The 20393-nt window shown below is 50.2% G+C and overlaps 21 non-coding genes across 21 annotated transcripts; all 21 read right to left on the minus strand.

Annotated features, from left to right (window-relative positions):
* Window positions 1–420: 420 nt before the first annotated feature.
* Trnaa-ugc (transfer RNA alanine (anticodon UGC)) lies at window positions 421–493 on the minus strand. The gene has a single exon. It is a non-coding gene; the product is annotated as a tRNA-Ala (tRNA).
* A 1014-nt stretch (window positions 494–1507) lies between these two features.
* Window positions 1508–1580, minus strand: Trnaa-agc (transfer RNA alanine (anticodon AGC)). The gene has a single exon. It is a non-coding gene; the product is annotated as a tRNA-Ala (tRNA).
* Window positions 1581–3582: 2002 nt separating this feature from the next.
* On the minus strand, window positions 3583–3655 carry Trnaa-ugc (transfer RNA alanine (anticodon UGC)). The gene has a single exon. It is a non-coding gene; the product is annotated as a tRNA-Ala (tRNA).
* Window positions 3656–6257: 2602 nt separating this feature from the next.
* Trnaa-agc (transfer RNA alanine (anticodon AGC)) lies at window positions 6258–6330 on the minus strand. The gene has a single exon. It is a non-coding gene; the product is annotated as a tRNA-Ala (tRNA).
* Window positions 6331–6753: 423 nt separating this feature from the next.
* Trnaa-ugc (transfer RNA alanine (anticodon UGC)) lies at window positions 6754–6826 on the minus strand. The gene has a single exon. It is a non-coding gene; the product is annotated as a tRNA-Ala (tRNA).
* A 1013-nt stretch (window positions 6827–7839) lies between these two features.
* Trnaa-agc (transfer RNA alanine (anticodon AGC)) lies at window positions 7840–7912 on the minus strand. Its single transcript has one exon. It is a non-coding gene; the product is annotated as a tRNA-Ala (tRNA).
* A 423-nt stretch (window positions 7913–8335) lies between these two features.
* Window positions 8336–8408, minus strand: Trnaa-ugc (transfer RNA alanine (anticodon UGC)). Its single transcript has one exon. It is a non-coding gene; the product is annotated as a tRNA-Ala (tRNA).
* A 1013-nt stretch (window positions 8409–9421) lies between these two features.
* On the minus strand, window positions 9422–9494 carry Trnaa-agc (transfer RNA alanine (anticodon AGC)). Its single transcript has one exon. It is a non-coding gene; the product is annotated as a tRNA-Ala (tRNA).
* Window positions 9495–9917: 423 nt separating this feature from the next.
* Window positions 9918–9990, minus strand: Trnaa-ugc (transfer RNA alanine (anticodon UGC)). The gene has a single exon. It is a non-coding gene; the product is annotated as a tRNA-Ala (tRNA).
* A 1013-nt stretch (window positions 9991–11003) lies between these two features.
* On the minus strand, window positions 11004–11076 carry Trnaa-agc (transfer RNA alanine (anticodon AGC)). Its single transcript has one exon. It is a non-coding gene; the product is annotated as a tRNA-Ala (tRNA).
* A 423-nt stretch (window positions 11077–11499) lies between these two features.
* Trnaa-ugc (transfer RNA alanine (anticodon UGC)) lies at window positions 11500–11572 on the minus strand. Its single transcript has one exon. It is a non-coding gene; the product is annotated as a tRNA-Ala (tRNA).
* Window positions 11573–12585: 1013 nt separating this feature from the next.
* Window positions 12586–12658, minus strand: Trnaa-agc (transfer RNA alanine (anticodon AGC)). Its single transcript has one exon. It is a non-coding gene; the product is annotated as a tRNA-Ala (tRNA).
* A 423-nt stretch (window positions 12659–13081) lies between these two features.
* Trnaa-ugc (transfer RNA alanine (anticodon UGC)) lies at window positions 13082–13154 on the minus strand. Its single transcript has one exon. It is a non-coding gene; the product is annotated as a tRNA-Ala (tRNA).
* Window positions 13155–14167: 1013 nt separating this feature from the next.
* Trnaa-agc (transfer RNA alanine (anticodon AGC)) lies at window positions 14168–14240 on the minus strand. The gene has a single exon. It is a non-coding gene; the product is annotated as a tRNA-Ala (tRNA).
* A 423-nt stretch (window positions 14241–14663) lies between these two features.
* On the minus strand, window positions 14664–14736 carry Trnaa-ugc (transfer RNA alanine (anticodon UGC)). Its single transcript has one exon. It is a non-coding gene; the product is annotated as a tRNA-Ala (tRNA).
* A 1013-nt stretch (window positions 14737–15749) lies between these two features.
* Window positions 15750–15822, minus strand: Trnaa-agc (transfer RNA alanine (anticodon AGC)). The gene has a single exon. It is a non-coding gene; the product is annotated as a tRNA-Ala (tRNA).
* Window positions 15823–16245: 423 nt separating this feature from the next.
* Trnaa-ugc (transfer RNA alanine (anticodon UGC)) lies at window positions 16246–16318 on the minus strand. The gene has a single exon. It is a non-coding gene; the product is annotated as a tRNA-Ala (tRNA).
* A 1013-nt stretch (window positions 16319–17331) lies between these two features.
* Trnaa-agc (transfer RNA alanine (anticodon AGC)) lies at window positions 17332–17404 on the minus strand. Its single transcript has one exon. It is a non-coding gene; the product is annotated as a tRNA-Ala (tRNA).
* Window positions 17405–17827: 423 nt separating this feature from the next.
* Window positions 17828–17900, minus strand: Trnaa-ugc (transfer RNA alanine (anticodon UGC)). The gene has a single exon. It is a non-coding gene; the product is annotated as a tRNA-Ala (tRNA).
* Window positions 17901–18913: 1013 nt separating this feature from the next.
* Trnaa-agc (transfer RNA alanine (anticodon AGC)) lies at window positions 18914–18986 on the minus strand. The gene has a single exon. It is a non-coding gene; the product is annotated as a tRNA-Ala (tRNA).
* Window positions 18987–19409: 423 nt separating this feature from the next.
* Trnaa-ugc (transfer RNA alanine (anticodon UGC)) lies at window positions 19410–19482 on the minus strand. The gene has a single exon. It is a non-coding gene; the product is annotated as a tRNA-Ala (tRNA).
* Between the last annotated feature and the right edge of the window lie 911 nt (window positions 19483–20393).

Raw genomic sequence — 20393 nt, forward strand, 5'->3', positions numbered from 1 at the left:
GACGGATAGTGCTACATACAACCATATCAATATCACAGACCCTTGCACTCCCATTATTCCGCAGACAAACACTACTCTCAATGTGTCCGTGAGGGTGTCTTTCAGGTTTCCTGCATTCTGTATCGAATCGTAGTTGGCCAAAATTAAAGTGGCACGCACAACGTCGAAAATAGCGTTCGGCCACCGCTCTGAGTAAGACGAACGTGTTGTCCACACTCTAGACTTCATTGAGGTTAGGCCGTTATACCTAAGGACAGATTTGCACTCGATGACACCTCGACAACAGCCGGTCCTCACATTCACGTCTTGCTCTCCTTACGTCAGTATACATCATATGAGTCTGTGACGCTGGCTTTGCAACATCTTGCGTGTCTTTAGGCTCGCCGCGACCAACACTTACCATGCACTGTCCACAAAACATGGAGGCGCCGGGGCTTGAACCCGGGACCTTTCACATGCAAAGCGAACGCTCTACCAACTGAGCTACGCCCCCAAGCGCAACAAAGCTGCGCTGTTTTCCCATCCTTTGCTACTCTGATGTGCGCGGACATGATGGTTGGTTGGTTTATAGGGGCGAAGGGACCAGTGTACAAAGGCGCGATCACGTTCATATGCACAAGAGTTCCAAGTAGTTTCGATGCTCTGGTATTACGACTACAAATTCCGTCTGTATTTAAAGTCTTAAATTGAAAGGACAGTCACAAATTGCTCCGTTTTCACTCCTTGTCGACAATCACACAGCGCCTGAGGTATCAAGCACATCTGAAGCCCCATTGTGCACTCGACTGTTGATGCCAACTCACTGCCGCGCACTTTACTACTGTGTACCCACTCTTGTCGTCCAACTGCAAAAGACTGGGCCACAACAAGCTTCCGCGTCTCATTGCACTGCGCAAACTACGAAACGCTCCCCAAACATTGCACTCACCCATGCAGACGACTTTTCCGACTTTACACGACGCTCACGCAACGCTCACGCTAGTGACAGCCTTATTTAGAGCTTGACGTCGCACCCCAAGCGAGTGAGCACATTTCGCCTACGGCTTAGGCCGCCCAACTAGTGTGGCTGCTCGGTCTCTGCAGGCAGCAAGGGCTGCAAACTTCCCGTGTTCGCGCCTATGTCACCTCCGCTTGCTTGTCAGAGACAGAGTGTCGCAAAACATACAACTCACTCCATGAATTGATTGCTACGGCATCTGTCATCAGCAGTCATAACTAGCAACACCAGTAGCAGCCGACTGCACGTAAAGAATGGGAATGTGCAGTGGGATTTTTGTGAACTCGGCGCAAGGCAGATCTTTCCGACATAGGTTTGAGAATCTTAAGGGAAGACTCGTACTGGTTCTAAATTAAGTATAGGGCTGGGAGGAGGGTGGTTCCTGCGCGTAACAGCACGCTTGCCAATTGTTGCTGCTAATCGTTCGCTCGTATCTGCCTAGACACATTTGCTGGCTGTGAATTATTTCACTTGCATGGCAGTGTGCGCATGTTGGTGTGTTAAAAATTCTGGAGACGCTGGGTATCGATCCCAGTACCTCTCGCATGCTAAGCGAGCGCTCTACCATCTGAGCTACGCCCCCTGATGACGGATAGTGCTACATACAACCATATCAATATCACAGACCCTTGCACTCCCATTATTCCGCAGACAAACACTACTCTCAATGTGTCCGTGAGGGTGTCTTTCAGGTTTCCTGCATTCTGTATCGAATCGTAGTTGGCCAAAATTAAAGTGGCACGCACAACGTCGAAAATAGCGTTCGGCCACCGCTCTGAGTAAGACGAACGTGTTGTCCACACTCTAGACTTCATTGAGGTTAGGCCGTTATACCTAAGACAGATTTGCACTCGATGACACCTCGACAACAGCCGGTCCTCACATTCACGTCTTGCTCTCCTTACGTCAGTATACATCATATGAGTCTGTGACGCTGGCTTTGCAACATCTTGCGTGTCTTTAGGCTCGCCGCGACCAACACTTACCATGCACTGTCCACGAAACATGGAGGCGCCCGGGCTTGAACCCGGGACCTTTCACATGCAAAGCGAACGCTCTACCAACTGAGCTACGCCCCAAGCGCAACAAAGCTGCGCTGTTTTCCATCCTTTGCTACTCTGATGTGCGCGGACATGATGGTTGGTTGGTTTATAGGGGCGAAGGGACCAGTGTACAAAGCGCGATCACGTTCATATGCACAAGAGTTCCAAGTAGTTTCGATGCTCTGGTATTACGACTACAAATTCCGTCTGTATTTAAAGTCTTAAATTGAAAGGACAGTCACAAATTGCTCCGTTTTCACTCCTTGTCGACAATCACACAGCGCCTGAGGTAACAAGCACATCTGAAGCCCCATTGTGCACTCGACTGTTGATGCCAACTCACTGCCGCGCACTTTACTACTGTGTACCACTCTGTCGTCCAACTGCAAAAGACTGGGCCACAACAAGCTTCCGCGTCTCCATTGCACTGCCGCAAACTACGAACGCTCCCCAAACATTGCACTCACCCATGCAGACGACTTTTCCGACTTTACACGACGCTCACGCAACGCTCACGCTAGTGACAGCCTTATTTAGAGCTTGACGTCGCACCCAAGCGAGTGAGCACATTTCGCCTACGGCTTAGGCCGCCCAACTAGTGTGGCTGCTCGGTCTCTGCAGGCAGCAAGGGGCTGCAAACTTCCCGTGTTCGCGCCTATGTCACCTCCGCTTGCTTGTCAGAGACAGAGTGTCGCAAAACATACAACTCACTCCATGGAATTGATTGCTACGGCATCTGTCATCAGCAGTCATAACTAGCAACACCAGTAGCAGCCGACTGCACGTAAAGAATGGGAATGTGCAGTGGGATTTTTGTGAACTCGGCGCAAGGCAGATCTTTCCGACATAGGTTGAGAATCTTAAGGGAAGACTCGTACTGGTTCTAAATTAAGTATAGGGCTGGGAGGAGGGTGGTTCCTGCGCGTAACAGCACGCTTGCCAATTGTTGCTGCTAATCGTTCGCTCGTATCTGCCTAGACACATTTGCTGGCTGTGAATTATTTCACTTGCATGGCAGTGTGCGCATGTTGGTGTGTTAAAAATTCTGGAGACGCTGGGTATCGATCCCAGTACCCTCTCGCATGCTAAGCGAGCGCTCTACCATCTGAGCTACGCCCCTGATGACGGATAGTGCTACATACAACCATATCAATATCACAGACCCTTGCACTCCCATTATTCCGCAGACAAACACTACTCTCAATGTGTCCGTGAGGGTGTCTTTCAGGTTTCCTGCATTCTGTATCGAATCGTAGTTGGCCAAAATTAAAGTGGCACGCACAACGTCGAAAATAGCGTTCGGCCACCGCTCTGAGTAAGACGAACGTGTTGTCCACACTCTAGACTTCATTGAGGTTAGGCCGTTATACCTAAGACAGATTTGCACTCGATGACACCTCGACAACAGCCGGTCCTCACATTCACGTCTTGCTCTCCTTACGTCAGTATACATCATATGAGTCTGTGACGCTGGCTTTGCAACATCTTGCGTGTCTTTAGGCTCGCCGCGACCAACACTTACCATGCACTGTCCACGAAACATGGAGGCGCCGGGCTTGAACCCGGGACCCTTTCACATGCAAAGCGAACGCTCTACCAACTGAGCTACGCCCCCAAGCGCAACAAAGCTGCGCTGTTTTCCATCCTTTGCTACTCTGATGTGCGCGGACATGATGGTTGGTTGGTTTATAGGGGCGAAGGGACCAGTGTACAAAGGCGCGATCACGTTCATATGCACAAGAGTTCCAAGTAGTTTCGATGCTCTGGTATTACGACTACAAATATCCGTCTGTATTTAAAGTCTTAAATTGAAAGGACAGTCACAAATTGCTCCGTTTTCAACTCCTTGTCGACAATCACACAGCGCCTGAGGTAACAAGCACATCTGAAGCCCCATTGTGCACTCGACTGTTGATGCCAACTCACTGCCGCGCACTTTACTACTGTGTACCACTCTTGTCGTCCAACTGCAAAAGACTGGGCCACAACAAGCTTCCCGCGTCTCCATTGCACTGCGCAAACTACGAAACGCTCCCCAAACATTGCACTCACCCATGCAGACGACTTTTCCGACTTTACACGACGCTCACGCACGCTCACGCTAGTGACAGCCTTATTTAGAGCTTGACGTCGCACCCAAGCGAGTGAGCACATTTCGCCTACGGCTTAGGCCGCCCAACTAGTGTGGCTGCTCGGTCTCTGCCAGGCAGCAAGGGGCTGCAAACTTCCCGTGTTCGCGCCTATGTCACCTCCGCTTGCTTGTCAGAGACAGAGTGTCGCAAAACATACAACTCACTCCATGAATTGATTGCTACGGCATCTGTCATCAGCAGTCATAACTAGCAACACCAGTAGCAGCCGACTGCACGTAAAGAATGGGAATGTGCAGTGGGATTTTTGTGAACTCGGCGCAAGGCAGATCTTCCGACATAGGTTTGAGAATCTTAAGGGAAGACTCGTACTGGTTCTAAATTAAGTATAGGGCTGGGAGGAGGGTGGTTCCTGCGCGTAACAGCACGCTTGCCAATTGTTGCTGCTAATCGTTCGCTCGTATCTGCCTAGACACATTTGCTGGCTGTGAATTATTTCACTTGTCATGGCAGTGTGCGCATGTTGGTGTGTTAAAAATTCTGGAGACGCTGGTATCGATCCCAGTTACCTCTCGCATGCTAAGCGAGCGCTCTACCATCTGAGCTACGCCCCCCTGATGACGGATAGTAGCTACATACAACCATATCAATATCACAGACCCTTGCACTCCCATTATTCCGCAGACAAACACTACTCTCAATGTGTCCGTGAGGGTGTCTTTCAGGTTTCCTGCATTCTGTATCGAATCGTAGTTGGCCAAAATTAAAGTGGCACGCACAACGTCGAAAATAGCGTTCGGCCACCGCTCTGAGTAAGACGAACGTGTTGTCCACACTCTAGACTTCATTGAGGTTAGGCCGTTATACCTAAGACAGATTTGCACTCGATGACACCTCGACAACAGCCGGTCCTCACATTCACGTCTTGCTCTCCTTACGTCAGTATACATCATATGAGTCTGTGGACGCTGGCCTTTGCAACATCTTGCGTGTCTTTAGGCTCGGCCGCGACCAACACTTACCATGCACTGTCCACAAAACATGGAGGCGCCGGGGCTTGAACCCGGGACCTTTCACATGCAAAGCGAACGCTCTACCAACTGAGCTACGCCCCAAGCGCAACAAAGCTGCGCTGTTTTCCATCCTTTGCTACTCTGATGTGCGCGGACATGATGGTTGGTTGGTTTATAGGGGCGAAGGGACCAGTGTACAAAGGCGCGATCACGTTCATATGCACAAGAGTTCCAAGTAGTTTCGATGCTCTGGTATTACGACTACAAATTCCGTCTGTATTTAAAGTCTTAAATTGAAAGGACAGTCACAAATTGCTCCGTTTTCACTCCTTGTCGACAATCACACAGCGCCTGAGGTAACAAGCACATCTGAAGCCCCATTGTGCACTCGACTGTTGATGCCAACTCACTGCCGCGCACTTTACTACTGTGTACCACTCTTGTCGTCCAACTGCAAAAGACTGGGCCACAACAAGCTTCCGCGTCTCCATTGCACTGCGCAAACTACGAAACGCTCCCCAAACATTGCACTCACCCATGCAGACGACTTTTCCGACTTTACACGACGCTCACGCAACGCTCACGCTAGTGACAGCCTTATTTAGAGCTTGACGTCGCACCCAAGCGAGTGAGCACATTTCGCCTACGGCTTAGGCCGCCCAACTAGTGTGGCTGCTCGGTCTCTGCAGGCAGCAAGGGGCTGCAAACTTCCCGTGTTCGCGCCTATGTCACCTCCGCTTGCTTGTCAGAGACAGAGTGTCGCAAAACATACAACTCACTCCATGAATTGATTGCTACGGCATCTGTCATCAGCAGTCATAACTAGCAACACCAGTAGCAGCCGACTGCACGTAAAGAATGGGAATGTGCAGTGGGATTTTTGTGAACTCGGCGCAAGGCAGATCTTTCCGACATAGGTTTGAGAATCTTAAGGGAAGACTCGTACTGGTTCTAAATTAAGTATAGGGCTGGGAGGAGGGTGGTTCCTGCGCGTAACAGCACGCTTGCCAATTGTTGCTGCTAATCGTTCGCTCGTATCTGCCTAGACACATTTGCTGGCTGTGAATTATTTCACTTGCATGGCAGTGTGCGCATGTTGGTGTGTTAAAAATTCTGGAGACGCTGGGTATCGATCCCAGTACCTCTCGCATGCTAAGCGAGCGCTCTACCATCTGAGCTACGCCCCCTGATGACGGATAGTGCTACATACAACCATATCAATATCACAGACCCTTGCACTCCCATTATTCCGCAGACAAACACTACTCTCAATGTGTCCGTGAGGGTGTCTTTCAGGTTTCCTGCATTCTGTATCGAATCGTAGTTGGCCAAAATTAAAGTGGCACGCACAACGTCGAAAATAGCGTTCGGCCACCGCTCTGAGTAAGACGAACGTGTTGTCCACACTCTAGACTTCATTGAGGTTAGGCCGTTATACCTAAGACAGATTTGCACTCGATGACACCTCGACAACAGCCGGTCCTCACATTCACGTCTTGCTCTCCTTACGTCAGTATACATCATATGAGTCTGTGACGCTGGCTTTGCAACATCTTGCGTGTCTTTAGGCTCGCCGCGACCAACACTTACCATGCACTGTCCACAAAACATGGAGGCGCCGGGGCTTGAACCCGGGACCTTTCACATGCAAAGCGAACGCTCTACCAACTGAGCTACGCCCCCAAGCGCAACAAAGCTGCGCTGTTTTCCATCCTTTGCTACTCTGATGTGCGCGGACATGATGGTTGGTTGGTTTATAGGGGCGAAGGGACCAGTGTACAAAGGCGCGATCACGTTCATATGCACAAGAGTTCCAAGTAGTTTCGATGCTCTGGTATTACGACTACAAATTCCGTCTGTATTTAAAGTCTTAAATTGAAAGGACAGTCACAAATTGCTCCGTTTTCACTCCTTGTCGACAATCACACAGCGCCTGAGGTAACAAGCACATCTGAAGCCCCATTGTGCACTCGACTGTTGATGCCAACTCACTGCCGCGCACTTTACTACTGTGTACCACTCTTGTCGTCCAACTGCAAAAGACTGGGCCACAACAAGCTTCCGCGTCTCCATTGCACTGCGCAAACTACGAAACGCTCCCCAAACATTGCACTCACCCATGCAGACGACTTTTCCGACTTTACACGACGCTCACGCAACGCTCACGCTAGTGACAGCCTTATTTAGAGCTTGACGTCGCACCCAAGCGAGTGAGCACATTTCGCCTACGGCTTAGGCCGCCCAACTAGTGTGGCTGCTCGGTCTCTGCAGGCAGCAAGGGGCTGCAAACTTCCCGTGTTCGCGCCTATGTCACCTCCGCTTGCTTGTCAGAGACAGAGTGTCGCAAAACATACAACTCACTCCATGAATTGATTGCTACGGCATCTGTCATCAGCAGTCATAACTAGCAACACCAGTAGCAGCCGACTGCACGTAAAGAATGGGAATGTGCAGTGGGATTTTTGTGAACTCGGCGCAAGGCAGATCTTTCCGACATAGGTTTGAGAATCTTAAGGGAAGACTCGTACTGGTTCTAAATTAAGTATAGGGCTGGGAGGAGGGTGGTTCCTGCGCGTAACAGCACGCTTGCCAATTGTTGCTGCTAATCGTTCGCTCGTATCTGCCTAGACACATTTGCTGGCTGTGAATTATTTCACTTGCATGGCAGTGTGCGCATGTTGGTGTGTTAAAAATTCTGGAGACGCTGGGTATCGATCCCAGTACCTCTCGCATGCTAAGCGAGCGCTCTACCATCTGAGCTACGCCCCCTGATGACGGATAGTGCTACATACAACCATATCAATATCACAGACCCTTGCACTCCCATTATTCCGCAGACAAACACTACTCTCAATGTGTCCGTGAGGGTGTCTTTCAGGTTTCCTGCATTCTGTATCGAATCGTAGTTGGCCAAAATTAAAGTGGCACGCACAACGTCGAAAATAGCGTTCGGCCACCGCTCTGAGTAAGACGAACGTGTTGTCCACACTCTAGACTTCATTGAGGTTAGGCCGTTATACCTAAGACAGATTTGCACTCGATGACACCTCGACAACAGCCGGTCCTCACATTCACGTCTTGCTCTCCTTACGTCAGTATACATCATATGAGTCTGTGACGCTGGCTTTGCAACATCTTGCGTGTCTTTAGGCTCGCCGCGACCAACACTTACCATGCACTGTCCACAAAACATGGAGGCGCCGGGGCTTGAACCCGGGACCTTTCACATGCAAAGCGAACGCTCTACCAACTGAGCTACGCCCCCAAGCGCAACAAAGCTGCGCTGTTTTCCATCCTTTGCTACTCTGATGTGCGCGGACATGATGGTTGGTTGGTTTATAGGGGCGAAGGGACCAGTGTACAAAGGCGCGATCACGTTCATATGCACAAGAGTTCCAAGTAGTTTCGATGCTCTGGTATTACGACTACAAATTCCGTCTGTATTTAAAGTCTTAAATTGAAAGGACAGTCACAAATTGCTCCGTTTTCACTCCTTGTCGACAATCACACAGCGCCTGAGGTAACAAGCACATCTGAAGCCCCATTGTGCACTCGACTGTTGATGCCAACTCACTGCCGCGCACTTTACTACTGTGTACCACTCTTGTCGTCCAACTGCAAAAGACTGGGCCACAACAAGCTTCCGCGTCTCCATTGCACTGCGCAAACTACGAAACGCTCCCCAAACATTGCACTCACCCATGCAGACGACTTTTCCGACTTTACACGACGCTCACGCAACGCTCACGCTAGTGACAGCCTTATTTAGAGCTTGACGTCGCACCCAAGCGAGTGAGCACATTTCGCCTACGGCTTAGGCCGCCCAACTAGTGTGGCTGCTCGGTCTCTGCAGGCAGCAAGGGGCTGCAAACTTCCCGTGTTCGCGCCTATGTCACCTCCGCTTGCTTGTCAGAGACAGAGTGTCGCAAAACATACAACTCACTCCATGAATTGATTGCTACGGCATCTGTCATCAGCAGTCATAACTAGCAACACCAGTAGCAGCCGACTGCACGTAAAGAATGGGAATGTGCAGTGGGATTTTTGTGAACTCGGCGCAAGGCAGATCTTTCCGACATAGGTTTGAGAATCTTAAGGGAAGACTCGTACTGGTTCTAAATTAAGTATAGGGCTGGGAGGAGGGTGGTTCCTGCGCGTAACAGCACGCTTGCCAATTGTTGCTGCTAATCGTTCGCTCGTATCTGCCTAGACACATTTGCTGGCTGTGAATTATTTCACTTGCATGGCAGTGTGCGCATGTTGGTGTGTTAAAAATTCTGGAGACGCTGGGTATCGATCCCAGTACCTCTCGCATGCTAAGCGAGCGCTCTACCATCTGAGCTACGCCCCCTGATGACGGATAGTGCTACATACAACCATATCAATATCACAGACCCTTGCACTCCCATTATTCCGCAGACAAACACTACTCTCAATGTGTCCGTGAGGGTGTCTTTCAGGTTTCCTGCATTCTGTATCGAATCGTAGTTGGCCAAAATTAAAGTGGCACGCACAACGTCGAAAATAGCGTTCGGCCACCGCTCTGAGTAAGACGAACGTGTTGTCCACACTCTAGACTTCATTGAGGTTAGGCCGTTATACCTAAGACAGATTTGCACTCGATGACACCTCGACAACAGCCGGTCCTCACATTCACGTCTTGCTCTCCTTACGTCAGTATACATCATATGAGTCTGTGACGCTGGCTTTGCAACATCTTGCGTGTCTTTAGGCTCGCCGCGACCAACACTTACCATGCACTGTCCACGAAACATGGAGGCGCCGGGGCTTGAACCCGGGACCTTTCACATGCAAAGCGAACGCTCTACCAACTGAGCTACGCCCCCAAGCGCAACAAAGCTGCGCTGTTTTCCATCCTTTGCTACTCTGATGTGCGCGGACATGATGGTTGGTTGGTTTATAGGGGCGAAGGGACCAGTGTACAAAGGCGCGATCACGTTCATATGCACAAGAGTTCCAAGTAGTTTCGATGCTCTGGTATTACGACTACAAATTCCGTCTGTATTTAAAGTCTTAAATTGAAAGGACAGTCACAAATTGCTCCGTTTTCACTCCTTGTCGACAATCACACAGCGCCTGAGGTAACAAGCACATCTGAAGCCCCATTGTGCACTCGACTGTTGATGCCAACTCACTGCCGCGCACTTTACTACTGTGTACCACTCTTGTCGTCCAACTGCAAAAGACTGGGCCACAACAAGCTTCCGCGTCTCCATTGCACTGCGCAAACTACGAAACGCTCCCCAAACATTGCACTCACCCATGCAGACGACTTTTCCGACTTTACACGACGCTCACGCAACGCTCACGCTAGTGACAGCCTTATTTAGAGCTTGACGTCGCACCCAAGCGAGTGAGCACATTTCGCCTACGGCTTAGGCCGCCCAACTAGTGTGGCTGCTCGGTCTCTGCAGGCAGCAAGGGGCTGCAAACTTCCCGTGTTCGCGCCTATGTCACCTCCGCTTGCTTGTCAGAGACAGAGTGTCGCAAAACATACAACTCACTCCATGAATTGATTGCTACGGCATCTGTCATCAGCAGTCATAACTAGCAACACCAGTAGCAGCCGACTGCACGTAAAGAATGGGAATGTGCAGTGGGATTTTTGTGAACTCGGCGCAAGGCAGATCTTTCCGACATAGGTTTGAGAATCTTAAGGGAAGACTCGTACTGGTTCTAAATTAAGTATAGGGCTGGGAGGAGGGTGGTTCCTGCGCGTAACAGCACGCTTGCCAATTGTTGCTGCTAATCGTTCGCTCGTATCTGCCTAGACACATTTGCTGGCTGTGAATTATTTCACTTGCATGGCAGTGTGCGCATGTTGGTGTGTTAAAAATTCTGGAGACGCTGGGTATCGATCCCAGTACCTCTCGCATGCTAAGCGAGCGCTCTACCATCTGAGCTACGCCCCCTGATGACGGATAGTGCTACATACAACCATATCAATATCACAGACCCTTGCACTCCCATTATTCCGCAGACAAACACTACTCTCAATGTGTCCGTGAGGGTGTCTTTCAGGTTTCCTGCATTCTGTATCGAATCGTAGTTGGCCAAAATTAAAGTGGCACGCACAACGTCGAAAATAGCGTTCGGCCACCGCTCTGAGTAAGACGAACGTGTTGTCCACACTCTAGACTTCATTGAGGTTAGGCCGTTATACCTAAGACAGATTTGCACTCGATGACACCTCGACAACAGCCGGTCCTCACATTCACGTCTTGCTCTCCTTACGTCAGTATACATCATATGAGTCTGTGACGCTGGCTTTGCAACATCTTGCGTGTCTTTAGGCTCGCCGCGACCAACACTTACCATGCACTGTCCACAAAACATGGAGGCGCCGGGGCTTGAACCCGGGACCTTTCACATGCAAAGCGAACGCTCTACCAACTGAGCTACGCCCCCAAGCGCAACAAAGCTGCGCTGTTTTCCATCCTTTGCTACTCTGATGTGCGCGGACATGATGGTTGGTTGGTTTATAGGGGCGAAGGGACCAGTGTACAAAGGCGCGATCACGTTCATATGCACAAGAGTTCCAAGTAGTTTCGATGCTCTGGTATTACGACTACAAATTCCGTCTGTATTTAAAGTCTTAAATTGAAAGGACAGTCACAAATTGCTCCGTTTTCACTCCTTGTCGACAATCACACAGCGCCTGAGGTAACAAGCACATCTGAAGCCCCATTGTGCACTCGACTGTTGATGCCAACTCACTGCCGCGCACTTTACTACTGTGTACCACTCTTGTCGTCCAACTGCAAAAGACTGGGCCACAACAAGCTTCCGCGTCTCCATTGCACTGCGCAAACTACGAAACGCTCCCCAAACATTGCACTCACCCATGCAGACGACTTTTCCGACTTTACACGACGCTCACGCAACGCTCACGCTAGTGACAGCCTTATTTAGAGCTTGACGTCGCACCCAAGCGAGTGAGCACATTTCGCCTACGGCTTAGGCCGCCCAACTAGTGTGGCTGCTCGGTCTCTGCAGGCAGCAAGGGGCTGCAAACTTCCCGTGTTCGCGCCTATGTCACCTCCGCTTGCTTGTCAGAGACAGAGTGTCGCAAAACATACAACTCACTCCATGAATTGATTGCTACGGCATCTGTCATCAGCAGTCATAACTAGCAACACCAGTAGCAGCCGACTGCACGTAAAGAATGGGAATGTGCAGTGGGATTTTTGTGAACTCGGCGCAAGGCAGATCTTTCCGACATAGGTTTGAGAATCTTAAGGGAAGACTCGTACTGGTTCTAAATTAAGTATAGGGCTGGGAGGAGGGTGGTTCCTGCGCGTAACAGCACGCTTGCCAATTGTTGCTGCTAATCGTTCGCTCGTATCTGCCTAGACACATTTGCTGGCTGTGAATTATTTCACTTGCATGGCAGTGTGCGCATGTTGGTGTGTTAAAAATTCTGGAGACGCTGGGTATCGATCCCAGTACCTCTCGCATGCTAAGCGAGCGCTCTACCATCTGAGCTACGCCCCCTGATGACGGATAGTGCTACATACAACCATATCAATATCACAGACCCTTGCACTCCCATTATTCCGCAGACAAACACTACTCTCAATGTGTCCGTGAGGGTGTCTTTCAGGTTTCCTGCATTCTGTATCGAATCGTAGTTGGCCAAAATTAAAGTGGCACGCACAACGTCGAAAATAGCGTTCGGCCACCGCTCTGAGTAAGACGAACGTGTTGTCCACACTCTAGACTTCATTGAGGTTAGGCCGTTATACCTAAGACAGATTTGCACTCGATGACACCTCGACAACAGCCGGTCCTCACATTCACGTCTTGCTCTCCTTACGTCAGTATACATCATATGAGTCTGTGACGCTGGCTTTGCAACATCTTGCGTGTCTTTAGGCTCGCCGCGACCAACACTTACCATGCACTGTCCACGAAACATGGAGGCGCCGGGGCTTGAACCCGGGACCTTTCACATGCAAAGCGAACGCTCTACCAACTGAGCTACGCCCCCAAGCGCAACAAAGCTGCGCTGTTTTCCATCCTTTGCTACTCTGATGTGCGCGGACATGATGGTTGGTTGGTTTATAGGGGCGAAGGGACCAGTGTACAAAGGCGCGATCACGTTCATATGCACAAGAGTTCCAAGTAGTTTCGATGCTCTGGTATTACGACTACAAATTCCGTCTGTATTTAAAGTCTTAAATTGAAAGGACAGTCACAAATTGCTCCGTTTTCACTCCTTGTCGACAATCACACAGCGCCTGAGGTAACAAGCACATCTGAAGCCCCATTGTGCACTCGACTGTTGATGCCAACTCACTGCCGCGCACTTTACTACTGTGTACCACTCTTGTCGTCCAACTGCAAAAGACTGGGCCACAACAAGCTTCCGCGTCTCCATTGCACTGCGCAAACTACGAAACGCTCCCCAAACATTGCACTCACCCATGCAGACGACTTTTCCGACTTTACACGACGCTCACGCAACGCTCACGCTAGTGACAGCCTTATTTAGAGCTTGACGTCGCACCCAAGCGAGTGAGCACATTTCGCCTACGGCTTAGGCCGCCCAACTAGTGTGGCTGCTCGGTCTCTGCAGGCAGCAAGGGGCTGCAAACTTCCCGTGTTCGCGCCTATGTCACCTCCGCTTGCTTGTCAGAGACAGAGTGTCGCAAAACATACAACTCACTCCATGAATTGATTGCTACGGCATCTGTCATCAGCAGTCATAACTAGCAACACCAGTAGCAGCCGACTGCACGTAAAGAATGGGAATGTGCAGTGGGATTTTTGTGAACTCGGCGCAAGGCAGATCTTTCCGACATAGGTTTGAGAATCTTAAGGGAAGACTCGTACTGGTTCTAAATTAAGTATAGGGCTGGGAGGAGGGTGGTTCCTGCGCGTAACAGCACGCTTGCCAATTGTTGCTGCTAATCGTTCGCTCGTATCTGCCTAGACACATTTGCTGGCTGTGAATTATTTCACTTGCATGGCAGTGTGCGCATGTTGGTGTGTTAAAAATTCTGGAGACGCTGGGTATCGATCCCAGTACCTCTCGCATGCTAAGCGAGCGCTCTACCATCTGAGCTACGCCCCCTGATGACGGATAGTGCTACATACAACCATATCAATATCACAGACCCTTGCACTCCCATTATTCCGCAGACAAACACTACTCTCAATGTGTCCGTGAGGGTGTCTTTCAGGTTTCCTGCATTCTGTATCGAATCGTAGTTGGCCAAAATTAAAGTGGCACGCACAACGTCGAAAATAGCGTTCGGCCACCGCTCTGAGTAAGACGAACGTGTTGTCCACACTCTAGACTTCATTGAGGTTAGGCCGTTATACCTAAGACAGATTTGCACTCGATGACACCTCGACAACAGCCGGTCCTCACATTCACGTCTTGCTCTCCTTACGTCAGTATACATCATATGAGTCTGTGACGCTGGCTTTGCAACATCTTGCGTGTCTTTAGGCTCGCCGCGACCAACACTTACCATGCACTGTCCACGAAACATGGAGGCGCCGGGGCTTGAACCCGGGACCTTTCACATGCAAAGCGAACGCTCTACCAACTGAGCTACGCCCCCAAGCGCAACAAAGCTGCGCTGTTTTCCATCCTTTGCTACTCTGATGTGCGCGGACATGATGGTTGGTTGGTTTATAGGGGCGAAGGGACCAGTGTACAAAGGCGCGATCACGTTCATATGCACAAGAGTTCCAAGTAGTTTCGATGCTCTGGTATTACGACTACAAATTCCGTCTGTATTTAAAGTCTTAAATTGAAAGGACAGTCACAAATTGCTCCGTTTTCACTCCTTGTCGACAATCACACAGCGCCTGAGGTAACAAGCACATCTGAAGCCCCATTGTGCACTCGACTGTTGATGCCAACTCACTGCCGCGCACTTTACTACTGTGTACCACTCTTGTCGTCCAACTGCAAAAGACTGGGCCACAACAAGCTTCCGCGTCTCCATTGCACTGCGCAAACTACGAAACGCTCCCCAAACATTGCACTCACCCATGCAGACGACTTTTCCGACTTTACACGACGCTCACGCAACGCTCACGCTAGTGACAGCCTTATTTAGAGCTTGACGTCGCACCCAAGCGAGTGAGCACATTTCGCCTACGGCTTAGGCCGCCCAACTAGTGTGGCTGCTCGGTCTCTGCAGGCAGCAAGGGGCTGCAAACTTCCCGTGTTCGCGCCTATGTCACCTCCGCTTGCTTGTCAGAGACAGAGTGTCGCAAAACATACAACTCACTCCATGAATTGATTGCTACGGCATCTGTCATCAGCAGTCATAACTAGCAACACCAGTAGCAGCCGACTGCACGTAAAGAATGGGAATGTGCAGTGGGATTTTTGTGAACTCGGCGCAAGGCAGATCTTTCCGACATAGGTTTGAGAATCTTAAGGGAAGACTCGTACTGGTTCTAAATTAAGTATAGGGCTGGGAGGAGGGTGGTTCCTGCGCGTAACAGCACGCTTGCCAATTGTTGCTGCTAATCGTTCGCTCGTATCTGCCTAGACACATTTGCTGGCTGTGAATTATTTCACTTGCATGGCAGTGTGCGCATGTTGGTGTGTTAAAAATTCTGGAGACGCTGGGTATCGATCCCAGTACCTCTCGCATGCTAAGCGAGCGCTCTACCATCTGAGCTACGCCCCCTGATGACGGATAGTGCTACATACAACCATATCAATATCACAGACCCTTGCACTCCCATTATTCCGCAGACAAACACTACTCTCAATGTGTCCGTGAGGGTGTCTTTCAGGTTTCCTGCATTCTGTATCGAATCGTAGTTGGCCAAAATTAAAGTGGCACGCACAACGTCGAAAATAGCGTTCGGCCACCGCTCTGAGTAAGACGAACGTGTTGTCCACACTCTAGACTTCATTGAGGTTAGGCCGTTATACCTAAGACAGATTTGCACTCGATGACACCTCGACAACAGCCGGTCCTCACATTCACGTCTTGCTCTCCTTACGTCAGTATACATCATATGAGTCTGTGACGCTGGCTTTGCAACATCTTGCGTGTCTTTAGGCTCGCCGCGACCAACACTTACCATGCACTGTCCACAAAACATGGAGGCGCCGGGGCTTGAACCCGGGACCTTTCACATGCAAAGCGAACGCTCTACCAACTGAGCTACGCCCCCAAGCGCAACAAAGCTGCGCTGTTTTCCATCCTTTGCTACTCTGATGTGCGCGGACATGATGGTTGGTTGGTTTATAGGGGCGAAGGGACCAGTGTACAAAGGCGCGATCACGTTCATATGCACAAGAGTTCCAAGTAGTTTCGATGCTCTGGTATTACGACTACAAATTCCGTCTGTATTTAAAGTCTTAAATTGAAAGGACAGTCACAAATTGCTCCGTTTTCACTCCTTGTCGACAATCACACAGCGCCTGAGGTAACAAGCACATCTGAAGCCCCATTGTGCACTCGACTGTTGATGCCAACTCACTGCCGCGCACTTTACTACTGTGTACCACTCTTGTCGTCCAACTGCAAAAGACTGGGCCACAACAAGCTTCCGCGTCTCCATTGCACTGCGCAAACTACGAAACGCTCCCCAAACATTGCACTCACCCATGCAGACGACTTTTCCGACTTTACACGACGCTCACGCAACGCTCACGCTAGTGACAGCCTTATTTAGAGCTTGACGTCGCACCCAAGCGAGTGAGCACATTTCGCCTACGGCTTAGGCCGCCCAACTAGTGTGGCTGCTCGGTCTCTGCAGGCAGCAAGGGGCTGCAAACTTCCCGTGTTCGCGCCTATGTCACCTCCGCTTGCTTGTCAGAGACAGAGTGTCGCAAAACATACAACTCACTCCATGAATTGATTGCTACGGCATCTGTCATCAGCAGTCATAACTAGCAACACCAGTAGCAGCCGACTGCACGTAAAGAATGGGAATGTGCAGTGGGATTTTTGTGAACTCGGCGCAAGGCAGATCTTTCCGACATAGGTTTGAGAATCTTAAGGGAAGACTCGTACTGGTTCTAAATTAAGTATAGGGCTGGGAGGAGGGTGGTTCCTGCGCGTAACAGCACGCTTGCCAATTGTTGCTGCTAATCGTTCGCTCGTATCTGCCTAGACACATTTGCTGGCTGTGAATTATTTCACTTGCATGGCAGTGTGCGCATGTTGGTGTGTTAAAAATTCTGGAGACGCTGGGTATCGATCCCAGTACCTCTCGCATGCTAAGCGAGCGCTCTACCATCTGAGCTACGCCCCCTGATGACGGATAGTGCTACATACAACCATATCAATATCACAGACCCTTGCACTCCCATTATTCCGCAGACAAACACTACTCTCAATGTGTCCGTGAGGGTGTCTTTCAGGTTTCCTGCATTCTGTATCGAATCGTAGTTGGCCAAAATTAAAGTGGCACGCACAACGTCGAAAATAGCGTTCGGCCACCGCTCTGAGTAAGACGAACGTGTTGTCCACACTCTAGACTTCATTGAGGTTAGGCCGTTATACCTAAGACAGATTTGCACTCGATGACACCTCGACAACAGCCGGTCCTCACATTCACGTCTTGCTCTCCTTACGTCAGTATACATCATATGAGTCTGTGACGCTGGCTTTGCAACATCTTGCGTGTCTTTAGGCTCGCCGCGACCAACACTTACCATGCACTGTCCACGAAACATGGAGGCGCCGGGGCTTGAACCCGGGACCTTTCACATGCAAAGCGAACGCTCTACCAACTGAGCTACGCCCCCAAGCGCAACAAAGCTGCGCTGTTTTCCATCCTTTGCTACTCTGATGTGCGCGGACATGATGGTTGGTTGGTTTATAGGGGCGAAGGGACCAGTGTACAAAGGCGCGATCACGTTCATATGCACAAGAGTTCCAAGTAGTTTCGATGCTCTGGTATTACGACTACAAATTCCGTCTGTATTTAAAGTCTTAAATTGAAAGGACAGTCACAAATTGCTCCGTTTTCACTCCTTGTCGACAATCACACAGCGCCTGAGGTAACAAGCACATCTGAAGCCCCATTGTGCACTCGACTGTTGATGCCAACTCACTGCCGCGCACTTTACTACTGTGTACCACTCTTGTCGTCCAACTGCAAAAGACTGGGCCACAACAAGCTTCCGCGTCTCCATTGCACTGCGCAAACTACGAAACGCTCCCCAAACATTGCACTCACCCATGCAGACGACTTTTCCGACTTTACACGACGCTCACGCAACGCTCACGCTAGTGACAGCCTTATTTAGAGCTTGACGTCGCACCCAACCGAGTGAGCACATTTCGCCTACGGCTTAGGCCGCCCAACTAGTGTGGCTGCTCGGTCTCTGCAGGCAGCAAGGGGCTGCAAACTTCCCGTGTTCGCGCCTATGTCACCTCCGCTTGCTTGTCAGAGACAGAGTGTCGCAAAACATACAACTCACTCCATGAATTGATTGCTACGGCATCTGTCATCAGCAGTCATAACTAGCAACACCAGTAGCAGCCGACTGCACGTAAAGAATGGGAATGTGCAGTGGGATTTTTGTGAACTCGGCGCAAGGCAGATCTTTCCGACATAGGTTTGAGAATCTTAAGGGAAGACTCGTACTGGTTCTAAATTAAGTATAGGGCTGGGAGGAGGGTGGTTCCTGCGCGTAACAGCACGCTTGCCAATTGTTGCTGCTAATCGTTCGCTCGTATCTGCCTAGACACATTTGCTGGCTGTGAATTATTTCACTTGCATGGCAGTGTGCGCATGTTGGTGTGTTAAAAATTCTGGAGACGCTGGGTATCGATCCCAGTACCTCTCGCATGCTAAGCGAGCGCTCTACCATCTGAGCTACGCCCCCTGATGACGGATAGTGCTACATACAACCATATCAATATCACAGACCCTTGCACTCCCATTATTCCGCAGACAAACACTACTCTCAATGTGTCCGTGAGGGTGTCTTTCAGGTTTCCTGCATTCTGTATCGAATCGTAGTTGGCCAAAATTAAAGTGGCACGCACAACGTCGAAAATAGCGTTCGGCCACCGCTCTGAGTAAGACGAACGTGTTGTCCACACTCTAGACTTCATTGAGGTTAGGCCGTTATACCTAAGACAGATTTGCACTCGATGACACCTCGACAACAGCCGGTCCTCACATTCACGTCTTGCTCTCCTTACGTCAGTATACATCATATGAGTCTGTGACGCTGGCTTTGCAACATCTTGCGTGTCTTTAGGCTCGCCGCGACCAACACTTACCATGCACTGTCCACGAAACATGGAGGCGCCGGGGCTTGAACCCGGGACCTTTCACATGCAAAGCGAACGCTCTACCAACTGAGCTACGCCCCCAAGCGCAACAAAGCTGCGCTGTTTTCCATCCTTTGCTACTCTGATGTGCGCGGACATGATGGTTGGTTGGTTTATAGGGGCGAAGGGACCAGTGTACAAAGGCGCGATCACGTTCATATGCACAAGAGTTCCAAGTAGTTTCGATGCTCTGGTATTACGACTACAAATTCCGTCTGTATTTAAAGTCTTAAATTGAAAGGACAGTCACAAATTGCTCCGTTTTCACTCCTTGTCGACAATCACACAGCGCCTGAGGTAACAAGCACATCTGAAGCCCCATTGTGCACTCGACTGTTGATGCCAACTCACTGCCGCGCACTTTACTACTGTGTACCACTCTTGTCGTCCAACTGCAAAAGACTGGGCCACAACAAGCTTCCGCGTCTCCATTGCACTGCGCAAACTACGAAACGCTCCCCAAACATTGCACTCACCCATGCAGACGACTTTTCCGACTTTACACGACGCTCACGCAACGCTCACGCTAGTGACAGCCTTATTTAGAGCTTGACGTCGCACCCAAGCGAGTGAGCACATTTCGCCTACGGCTTAGGCCGCCCAACTAGTGTGGCTGCTCGGTCTCTGCAGGCAGCAAGGGGCTGCAAACTTCCCGTGTTCGCGCCTATGTCACCTCCGCTTGCTTGTCAGAGACAGAGTGTCGCAAAACATACAACTCACTCCATGAATTGATTGCTACGGCATCTGTCATCAGCAGTCATAACTAGCAACACCAGTAGCAGCCGACTGCACGTAAAGAATGGGAATGTGCAGTGGGATTTTTGTGAACTCGGCGCAAGGCAGATCTTTCCGACATAGGTTTGAGAATCTTAAGGGAAGACTCGTACTGGTTCTAAATTAAGTATAGGGCTGGGAGGAGGGTGGTTCCTGCGCGTAACAGCACGCTTGCCAAT

Source organism: Schistocerca cancellata, unplaced genomic scaffold, assembly GCF_023864275.1.
Source record: "Schistocerca cancellata isolate TAMUIC-IGC-003103 unplaced genomic scaffold, iqSchCanc2.1 HiC_scaffold_985, whole genome shotgun sequence".
Taxonomy (NCBI): domain Eukaryota; kingdom Metazoa; phylum Arthropoda; class Insecta; order Orthoptera; family Acrididae; genus Schistocerca; species Schistocerca cancellata.